Source organism: Corvus brachyrhynchos, unplaced genomic scaffold (genome assembly GCF_000691975.1).
Source record: "Corvus brachyrhynchos isolate BGI_N302 unplaced genomic scaffold, ASM69197v1 scaffold283, whole genome shotgun sequence".
Classification (NCBI taxonomy): Eukaryota; Metazoa; Chordata; class Aves; order Passeriformes; family Corvidae; genus Corvus; species Corvus brachyrhynchos.
This window is the reverse complement of record NW_008237409.1, coordinates 1,147,739-1,159,097: the sequence shown is the minus strand read 5'-3', so window position 1 is coordinate 1,159,097 and position 11,359 is coordinate 1,147,739.

Here is an 11,359-nt window from a genome sequence, read left to right as displayed (position 1 = left end):
ATGGGAAGGGACCCACACAAAGGGGCCCGGCCGGGCTGGAGGGCTGATATGCCGCTGATTAATAGGTCTGTCCAGGCGTGCAGAGCCTCAGGAAAGGTGATTAATGCCACCTGGGACGAACTCCGACCCCCTCCCCTCCCCGGCACCGCTCCGGGGGCAGCTCCTGCCGCCGGTGATGGATCGGCTCCTGCTCCTGCTCTGAGCCCCGTGCGGGGCGGGGGGGCTGCCCCGGCTCGGGCTGCGGTTTGTGATGTCGCGTCGCTCCCCGTGCGGCTCTCCCTGATGGAGTTTTTGCTGTCCAGGTTCTCCTGGGTGTCCAGGGACTCGTGTCACCCCAGGCTCTGTGAAGTTCACATCTCTCGTGGGGACGGGGCAGAGCAGCTGTGGAGGTGAGCAAGGTGCTGCTGGGTTTTATGACCCCAAACAGGGATGTGCCTGCAAGGCTCTGCGTGGGGCTTGGTCCAGCGGGAGCCGTCCCTGTCCTTGGCAGGGCACACGGAGTGAGATGAGCTTTATTGTCCCTCCCAACCCACCTCGTTCTCTGGTTCTGTGCCTTCCAGACCTGCTGGCAGTCGCTGTCAGTGTCGCTGGGAGTGCAGGGCCACCGTGGGCCGTGGTGGCAGCACGACACGGTGCCACCCTGCTGGCCTTCGGGAAGGACAGGGGAGGAGCAGGGACCTCCTCGGGGCTGCCAGGAGCCAGGGCACACGGTCGTGGCAGGCAAGATAAGATGCAGTCCCTCTCTGTTTAAGTAAGGCTTTTCATTTTTTAATTGACTGCCTTCACTTTGAACATTTCCCACCTGGCAGTTACTCTGAATAATGGAAATGCATCACAACTCCGACCCGCTCTCTGCATTGAGCCACTCCAGGTGATACTTTATATCTTATTATGGTTATTTATTATGATGTCCAGTTTGGTTCTGTAGCAGAGGGAGATCATTAACCTCTCCTGCAGTAAAGAGAACTCGCTGTGTTGTTTTCAAAGCCATTAAAGCTTTGAAAATGCCTCTTTAAAAAAAAAAACCTGAAGAACCCACAGGGCTGCATAACAAACTGCTGACACAGGCTGGTGAGTGCAGGGGGAGCACAGACCCTCCCGCTGGGTCCCACGGAATTGCAGACGGAGCTCGGAGTAAGGAAAAAGTTATTTGCTTGTTAGAAAACACACGTGAGGTGCTGGGAACCTGGAGGCAGATTCTGATGGTGCTGAGAGAGGAGGAGGTGGTCTCAGGAGGGGTGGGAGATGCCACCTGGGGTCTCCATGGACACGTGTCCTGGGCTGTGTGTCCCCCTTTCCACAGGGGCCAGCAGCTCTTTGGGCTGATGCAAATTCCCTGCTCCTCCACGAAGGCCCATAAAGTCCCCCAAGGGCTGCTCACGCCTCGGGGTGCTGCTGTTTCCTGCACTGCTTTTTGGGGGCTTCTTCTCTGCCATGCCTTGATGAGAGCCAGGAGCCTCCTGTACAGATTGCTGCTCTCAGAGGCTGCATATGGTCCCTTAATATCTGGTTTTGGTCACTTAACATCTATTTATGTCCACCTAATGCCGTGCCCAGATGTTGCTGCTGGTGGGGCTGGGGGAAGCTCTCTGTTTTCCATGCCTGGCTGAGGTCTCAGCTCAGACAGGGCTGATGGCTGGACACACAGCTCAGCTCGCTGGGAGCTTTCATCAGTCATGTGGGGAATTTATCTGGAGAGAGATAAAAGCAGATGCTGTGTCTCCCACCTGGGCAGGCAGCATGTCCCTGCTGGAGATGTGTATCCGCTCTGGAGATGTGTTTTGCTCAGGACCTGGAGTGATCCTGATCAAAATCCTGTCTGCAGCGGGAGGGATGCTCACGTCCCACAAAGTCACCTTGTCTCCCGTCCACGCCGTGTTCCTTCACACCCAGGAGATCCTGAAATAAGATGTTCCCCATCTCCATGTAACCGCAGGCTGCTCCAGTGTGATGGCTGCTGGTGATAAAGCCCTCGTAGATGTCCCAGTTTTTGGAAGCACATCGTGCTGGCCATATGGCTGGGGAATACGGAGGCTGCAGACATGATGGGATGCTAATGAATCAGTGGTGTTATCTGGCCTGTCTGTGCCTCTCAGAACCAAGAAAAAGTTGTTCATTAAGCTCTTGTTGAAGTGCCATCACGGAGAGAAAAGCATCTCTGGATTAAAAAAAGCGCAGCAATTCCTTGTTGTTCACTTCCTGGGTCTTCCAGGTGCAATTTGCTCCATTGGAGAGCCAGGAGATGGTTTTCCCGATGGCTCTAAGTACATTGCTCATGCTCTGGCTGCACAAAGTTGCTCCTGTAGCTGTGATGCACCTCGGGGAAGGTGAGTGTTTGCTTTTCTACTACACACGCTGTGACCCGAGGCGATATTGAGAATTAAGTGCTGTTTTCACCTCCCCCAGGCAGCTGTAGCTCCACTACCAGCTTGTAACACCTCCATCCCTGCACCCCAGGAGTTCTTTCCCATGTCAAATGCTGCCTGAGAATGAGTCTCATCACAGGCTGAAACGTTTTCACCCCACCACGGGCATCCTTGGCTGCAGGAGTGTTTTTGGCTGATGCACCAAGGCACTCTGGGTTTGCAGAGACCCCACTGGATGGTGTGGAAGCTGAGTGACCCCTTTTTTCCCCAGGAGCCTTCAGCCTTGGGTGCTGGGGCAGGCTGGGGTGGTGGTGCTGCTACAGGGGCTCACGGAGGGGAAGAACAGGAGCTGGAGATGAGAAAGGAAACTAGGCCAGAAAATGCAGCAGATAGTTTGCAAAAGGATGATCCAAGCAGCTTTGATATGGATATGTTCCCTCGCAAAGACACAGCACTGGAGGAGCTCTTTATCAGTGTCAGGAGATGACAAACGACGGCGGGGGAAAGTCACAGGGCTCGCTGCAGCTGCAGCACCTTGGAAATGATGCAGGTACCGGCGCTGCTCGGGCCCGCTCCGGCCTTAATTAATCACGGAGAGAAAGGATTGTCTTCTCCTCCGGTCTTTTTATAGCACGATAAGTGAGGGAGGGAAGATGAGGAAGAGGAAAATTGCATGTGGGCACATTTGGGGAGGATCATCCCCCATCCCTGGCAGTGCACCCGGGACAGCCCTGCTTGGCTGGCAGATTTGTTGGGAAAAGCAGGGCCTGCCCTTGGGTCAGGTGGGGAGTGGGGCGAGGAAGAGGAGGGGAGGCAGCAGCAGTTGAACAGGCACTGGGAGCTGGAATTGTCCCTGCAGGTGCTGCCGGAGCCCAGGGTGGCACAAACCAACAGGGCAGGTTAAAAAAGAAATTTAAAAAAGAGGAAAAATCAAACCAGAGTTTCTTACCGTTACCTCGTCCTCTGGTTTGCTTTTTTTTTGAAGAGTTCCCTTGAAGCCTTGTCTATATAAATGTTGAATTATATGGTTCTTTGACTCTTTACTAGAAATTGCTCTGAATTACTTTTTTTTTATATAATCTGTTCCATTTCCAGCACTCTGCCATATCTTGCAGGGGAATATCTGGAGCTGTTGACTGGCTCATTCTCCTGCTGCCAGGCGGCCTCTAATAAAGTTGCCCTCTGTTCCACTGCAGGGCAGCAATCTGTAATGAAAATTTTATACGAGTGGATGGGAAATGGAGTTGGAATCTGGGTTTCAAGTATGATTTCATAATACTCCAGGCATATACATATATATATATATATATATATGCACAATGGGGGATCTGGAAATAGAAGGGAATACTTCCCAACAATCGTGTTTTCCTTAAACCCCTTCCCGATGGGATCACTGGGAATGTTGGTGGTTCAGACCTCCCCCTTGGAGCCCTCCTGTGATGGTGTGAGTTTGGGAAGCAGAACAGCCCTGATGCTGTACCTTGAGTTTCTTGGGCACGCACTCATTGCTCCCATGGAGTATGGTTGGAGCTGGTGTCCTTAGAAGGGGAGCACCAGCGCTTGTCTCCTTCCCCTCCCGTGTCCGTGTTTAAATATTCCTTATGGTGCTTCAGGCACTGTCCATCCGTGCCAGGCCCTTGCTGGGGATGCTTCCTTGCCCTTCCCTGTGTGTTTCCATGTGCTGGTCATCCAGGCAGGTTCCCTGGGAATGGGGTCCCTGCTGGGATGGGGCAGCACCAAGATGTGCCCTCATGGTGATGCCTCCCCTGGAGATGTCCCTGCCTCCTGGCACGGAGTGATCGCTGTGACCGCGTCCGAGGCCTGGGCTGGGATCTGGGCAGACTCTGCTTCCCAGCCGTGGCTGTTTGAATATGGCACATCTATGCTAAACACGCAGCATCAGCCCTCTCTGGGGCTGATCAATATTTAATGTGGAATTTACAAAGATTGACTTGAGGATGCGTTTAAAATTGGAGCTTTAGCCGTGGGTGGCAATTTCCGAGTCGCAGCAGTGGAGTTTGATTATTTAGAGAGATGGCATTTTGCACATTTAAAATAATCCTCAGGACCGCGGGGCTGTCGCAGCCCCCTCTTCCCCTAAACTGTTGACTTTCCAATTGTTTTGTTTGTTGATGTTCAATATTAATCACCCCGGCTGCTCGCTCGGCGCCTGGCTGGGCTGAGTGTGAGGTGCTGGCGGTGCTGGGGCGCAGCTCTTTTGGGGTTTGGTGTTTTGCTGCGGTCCAGGAGGAAGAGGGTTTTGGGAAGGGAGACCTGTGGTGTGTCCGGTGCGCCCTGGCTGTCCGTGCTCCGTGTTGGCTGTGTCTGTGTGCTCCAGGCTGGGAGCCAACACCCTGCACGTGCCCCTGCAGCACAGCTGGAGTGTGGGGACTTGTCAGTCCATGGGCTGGAGCTGTGAATGATGGATCCATGGAAGCTGAGTGTCCAGGGGTGCAGGTGCAGCCAGAGTTCCCCTGCCCTTGGCTGTGTAAAAAGCAGTTCAGGCTTTCTCTTGAGGCAGTCACAGAATTGACCCTGAATTCAGCCAATCTCTGCAGTCCTTGTGAGGAGAAGGAAACTCTTGTCATCATTCATATGGAGGGTAGAAAATATTTCCTTTCCTCCCCATTATCTAATTGTTCTACTGAGACTTTGCCCTATTTGATTAAAAAGCTTGAAAGCAGCTTGTTTCATGTATGGAAAAGAAGCACAACATACGGGAGTGACAGAGGTGTTCACAGATCTGAATGTTTTTACATTAAAGAAAATTGAAGTGGGAATACTTTGCTAAATGCACAGGTGAGGTGTTGGTGAGGAGCTGGGGGCACCCATGGGTGAGACCTCAGTGTCCAGCCCCGCAACCGTGCGAGGGCACCAGATGTTTTATTGAGAACTTTAATGTTGGTGATTTTCTTCTCAGCCCCACACCCCAAATGCCACCACCAGCAGTGGGACTGGTGGGATCCAGCCACAGGTGGGATCCCTGTGGGTGGGATGCTGGCTCTGATTTCCTGCAGCAGGCCCCTGCTTTCACACCAAAAATAACACGTGCAAAAACCCAAGGACTTATTTCCCTTCTCCTCCCCCTTCAGATGGAAGCACAACTATGACAAGTGTTCTGATGAAGGCTGAGGGCGCCCCGAACATCTCTCCCTGTGCAGATTACTATGTAAATCAGCCACTTAATATCTCTGCTTCCCTCTGCCGCACTGTGTGCCGGGCTGGGGACGTGCTGGGTGACAGCCCTGGCCCGTGGTGGGTCACACCCTGCCACGTGGGCCACCACAGAGATGTTCCCATGGCGTGTGCAAGGCCTGGCTGATACAAACCTGGACAAACAAGGCACTTATCGGCCTTTTTAATAGTGAATTCTGGTTTTTTTCCAGCACCTCTTGCCCGAAAAACCAAGTTGCCAGAGCTGGGTGATGAAGGCAGCATCCATGGGGACGCTGGGGACAGGAGCTGTGACATCTCCGTGGGCTGACACCAAAGTGCTGCAAAGTTTGTGATCAGCACTCGCTGCACATCTCTGCTGTCCTGGAGGAGGAGATGCTTTTCCCACTGCCATGGAAGAGGAGGCGCTTTCCCCCCTGCCCTTGCACCGTAAAACTCGTGTTTCCCAGGTAAGAGGGATGCTGCTGGCTCTGGGTGGCTGCAGGGGTGGGAGCAGGCTGGGTTTGTCCCTGCCCAGCTGGCACCTGAGCTGTCCGTGCACACTTCCCTTCCCTGGGTCTGCAGATGGAGAAGGAGGGAGGGTTTGATGGATGAGCAGAGGGAAATGCAGATTTATGACATGTGTGATCTCGTCTCCTCTGGAGCTGGGACTGGGGCAGGAGCTGTTGGGGCTGGGGTTGCAGCGCCAGAGGTTCAGCTTTGGGATGCTCCCAGCAGCTCCCATCAGAGCCAAGGGTGTGCAGCCCCTCCAGCAGGACCCCACCTCAGGCTGCCCAGGTTATTGAATGTCACACCTCTAATGAGAGCCGTGCATGAGGCCACTGGACCCAGCTGGTCTGGGCGGTCCTGGGGTGGCTGTGGGGCCAGCGGTGCCTCCGGTGCCATCCTGGCACAGCCAGCTCAGATCTGGCCTGTCCCCCCTGCCTGGGGTCCAGGCATTAACACCCCCTTTAACACCCCTCATCACTCTCCCAAGCAAAGGCCGTTTGTTTCTGTTGGGTTTTAATCTCCCTTATTTTGCTGCTTGTTCTGTGAGAAGATTGAGGCAGCAGCGCTGAGCTGCGCTGGGGTCGTTACTGCAGAGCCGTGATGATGGAAATGGCTTTGGAGTAAAGACATTATTAATGAAGATGATAAGCAGGGAAGGAACACCACGCTCGTGTACCTGAGCTCGCCCGGGTTGTACTTGGCCAGCACATCCATCTCCTGCTTGTATTCATCCATTTCTTTAAATGCCTTCACGGGTGATGTCAGCCTGCCTGGCAGTTCTGTGCCATTTAAAAGAACCAAAACAAATTAACTCTAAAAAGTTTACGTCTGAAATGGTGCTGCTTCCCAGCTCCTGGCTCTGAGCGAGGGGGAAAGCACACTCCGGGGGACCCTGAGAGAACTGCTCCTGGCGTTTCAGCCGTGATGGGCTGGAGCTGAGCTCCCGCTGCCCTCCCAGGGCACATGGCACGGCCTTGTGCCCACCGTGGGGGCCAGGATTGCTGCTTGTCCAAGAGAAATGCAAATACGGGACAATCAGCCTCTGCAGCAGCGAAGTGGGATGTGATGAAGTCCAATCAGTTAATAACCCTTCACAGCCCTGGGAGAATTGCAGATGAACGTGCTTTTAAATAACTTTTTTTTTCTCTCACCAGAATTAGTCCCCCGTGCTTTTTTCTGAAAAAAACCCTCATTTTGGTTTGTGCCGGGCAGAAAGGGCCACCGGCTTCAGAGCCCAGAGCCAGGGAATCTCGGCAGAGCTCTGCCATTGCATCCTCCCGCACCGTTTTGCCTCCTGAAAAGGCACCTCCCTCCTTCAGGGTGGCCCCTTGAGCCTCCAGCTGCTGAAGGGGGGTCCCGTGAGGTTCCCACCTGCAGCCCCGGAGCTGCTGCCCCATGGAAAGCCGCAGGGAGCTCCAGCGGCTGACGCGGGGATGAGCGCCGCAGGAGCAGAGCGGCTCAGCAGACTGAGCTGATGAGCACGAGGAAGAGGAGGCTGTGAGACCCGGATAGTAATCAAGGCTAATTTGTTGATTTGCCATCCGGAGTAATTTCTTGCATTATTTTTTTCCCCCTATACAATTTGCTGGGGGAGGGGGAGCGCAAGCTCTCCATCCTCCGCCGAGCCCCGTCTCCCTGATTAGGGGCTGTCGGGATGATTGATGGGTTCTTGCCGGGGAAGGTGAGTCCCTGCCCCGTGACAGCTGGGTTGACAGCCCGGCAGAGACACGTCCCCACCAGCACCCTCCTCTTCCAATAGCTGCACGTCCCCAGCCTGGACGGTGCTGGGCTCTGGCTCCAGTAGCTCCTGCCAAGGTCACATCCTCCGAAACGCCGGTGTCCTCCCCAGAATGGCCCCTTCAATCCCCTGCACAAGGACGGAGGAGGAGGAAGGGGCATCTCCTGGGCAGGTGTGGGTTTGTGTGGAGGTGCTGGATGCTCCCCTGCTGTGCAAGGGTTGTGGAGCCACGGTGCTGCCGGGAGAAAATACCATAGACTGGGAAAAAAAAAATCTCACTTAAGTCTTTGCAAAGCCACAGATAATGCACTGTGAGAGTGAACAACCAGGATGAAAAATAATTGCACTCCTATTTTTCTCCAGCTTCTCTTATCAACGACTTTATCACCTTTGGTTTTATTTTACACCTTATTTAGACTTTACTGTAATCCCAGCTATTTCACCATTGACACCTCCTTAATACCTTGTCTAACACCTCTGACACCTCTGGCTAATGCCCAGGCCCTGCTCCAGCGCAGAGCAGGAGCAGAAAAGAGCCGAAATGGAGAGAGGGAAAAATTATTTACTACCCAGACTCTGTGAATAATAACCTCTGAGGAGGAGGTGGGGGCCAGCCCTCCCCGTGCAGCTGAGCTTTGCTATCTGCCACATCCGTCTCCACCTGCCCATTCCCAACCAGCGGTGCCGTGAGTGTTCCGCAGGAAGGAGAAGTGAGAGGACTTATTGTTCCTGGGAAACAGCAGCCTAGAAAGGCTCAACTTAGTGAACTGATGCAAATTAATTCCTCTCACTTGGACACCCTGTGCCAAGCCCAGCCCTATTTGAAATATTCCATCTCTGCGGGTCCTGCTGGCGTTGGCAGCTCTGGTGCCAATCTGAGTGTCCACTGCTGGTCCACTGGGTCTGTGCACAGCGGTGGGGCTGGGGCTTCAGCCCTCATGGACAGCCCCGAGGGTGCTTTTTGGGGCTGATTCTCCTTTGGTGGCTGGGGAAGGTACCCACTGCCTTGTGGGGACTCCTCCTTTGCTGTGGGAGCTGCTAAACAGGTCTCATCTGTTCCTGGTTTTCTGGTGGAAATGGTGAAGGGGCTGCTGGGGCTGCTGCTGGGGTTGCCAGAGTCACAGAATCACGGAATGGTTTGGGTTGGAAGGGACCTTAAAGATTATCCACTTTCACCCCCCTGCCATGGGCAGGGACACCTTCCACTATCCCAGGGTGCTCCAAGCCCTGTCCAACCTGGCCTTGGGCACTTCCAGGGATCCAGGGGCAGCCACAGCTCCTCTCGGATACCTGTGCCAGGGCCTCCCCACCCTCACAGGGAGGAATTTCTGCTTAATATCTGACCCAGTGGTTTCCAAAAAGTTTGAATTTCCTGACCTGGAAGAAATCTCACTGAACTCCAGTGCTGGGGATAACACAGAGCTCTGCTGAGGTTTTTCCTTTCCCCTTCTCTCCAAGCCTAAAGACCACAGCTACATTACCTAGATTTAACTACCCATTACACAAACTATATCTCTAAAGCGAGGGATATGGCAGCTTTATTATAAGTTTATTACATGCTAATTCAAGCAAATAAATTTGCTCCAGCTGTGGAGCAAAGGAGATTAATAACCTCGAAGATCACTTCGCTGCTTTGATGAGTTTCTTGAACAGAGTGGAGTATATTTAGGAAGAGCAACTAGATTAGTCAAAAAACCCCTTTAATTATTAGTGACACTGTGCAAACTGCTTCCTACGAGTGGAATACCAACTACTTAACTCCCTGACCTTATTATTCAAATAAACACTCCTTATTATAGCGACATGACTTGCTCATCAACACATCAGATCAGCTGCCTGGGTGGGGATCTCGGGGTCCCCGCTGTGTCAGCAGCCACCAGCTGGGCTGAGTGAGGGGTATAACGACCCAAAAGGGTTTAAAGAACTTCATGTGCCACACAATGAGCAGAGAAATGGCTTTGCTGGAATGCTTTTGGCTCTTGCTCCTTCCCCTGCTCAGGATACTGGGTTTTGTTCTGCAGTTAGTTTAGATTTTTCTGGAAGTGTTTAAATCTGGATGTTCTGAGCTGCCTCAGTGTTGCTGATGTTTGAATGTGTGGTTTGTAGAACAGCCTTGGAGGGGACAGTGGGGTTGTTCTTGTAACTGTTGGTCCTCTCCCAGTGGTCGTTGCCCTCACGTTTGATGGAATCTGGGGCAATTCTGCATTTACTAGTTTGTCTTCATTGGTGGCATGCTGGAGCTGGGTGAGGATTTTTCTGCCCCTTTCATAGATAAAAAGCAGGCCAAGAAGGGCTCCTGGAAATTACTACAGATATTGTGAAAATATACATGGGTGTTTGCCAAAAAGCAGGTAATTGTCAGACCTCCGAGTGCAAGGGGTTTAACCCTGGAAGTTTTTCTGGGAGCAGGGAGCTCCCTGGGATGCTGCAGGATCCTGGAAATGGTGGTTTGGAGAGGAGCAGAAAGCAAGGGCCGGCACAGCTCTGCAGCACCCACGGAGTCAGCTGCCTGGGTGGGGATCTCGGGGTCCCCGCTGTGTCAGCAGCCACCAGCTGGGCTGAGTGAGGGGTATAACGACCCAAAAGGGTTTAAAGAACTTCATGTGCCACACAATGAGCAGAGAAATGGCTTTGCTGGAATGCTTTTGGCTCTTGCTCCTTCCCCTGCTCAGGATACTGGGTTTTGTTCTGCAGTTAGTTTAGATTTTTCTGGAAGTGTTTAAATCTGGATGTTCTGAGCTGCCTCAGTGTTGCTGATGTTTGAATGTGTGGTTTGTAGAACAGCCTTGGAGGGGACAGTGGGGTTGTTCTTGTAACTGTTGGTCCTCTCCCAGTGGTCGTTGCCCTCACGTTTGATGGAATCTGGGGCAATTCTGCATTTACTAGTTTGTCTTCATTGGTGGCATGCTGGAGCTGGGTGAGGATTTTTCTGCCCCTTTCATAGATAAAAAGCAGGCCAAGAAGGGCTCCTGGAAATTACTACAGATATTGTGAAAATATACATGGGTGTTTGCCAAAAAGCAGGTAATTGTCAGAGAGACCTCCGAGTGCAAGGGGTTTAACCCTGGAAGTTTTTCTGGGAGCAGGGAGCTCCCTGGGATGCTGCAGGATCCTGGAAATGGTGGTTTGGAGAGGAGCAGAAAGCAAGGGCCGGCACAGCTCTGCAGCACCCACGGAGCTGTGGGGAGTTTGTGCTCCCACTGGGAATTTGTGAATCCCACTCTTTTGGGTGGCAATCGTGCGGTTTCGCTCATGGCCACTTGGTAGCTGGAGAGGAGGATTTGTGACCCTGTGCCAAGGCCGGGAGGGATCAAAAGGCACCTTCTGCCTTCTCCCAAGCGGAAGCATCCCCGGCGCCGCCTCCCGCGCCCTTAAACCGCAGCAGCTGCCCTTGAGCCTGATGGATGCGGGCGGCGGCTCCGGCGGAGCAGAGAGGACGTGGAGCAGTGATCCGCAGCACGAGTTGCTTCCCTTCATTCGCTCTGGTCCTGCTTGAGCCGCGGGCCCAGCCGGATTCGGTGGATGCTCAGGGGACTCGGAGCCCAGGGGTGTCTCTTTGTGGGTCCCCAGGGTCTGTCAGCCGTCTGGGGGG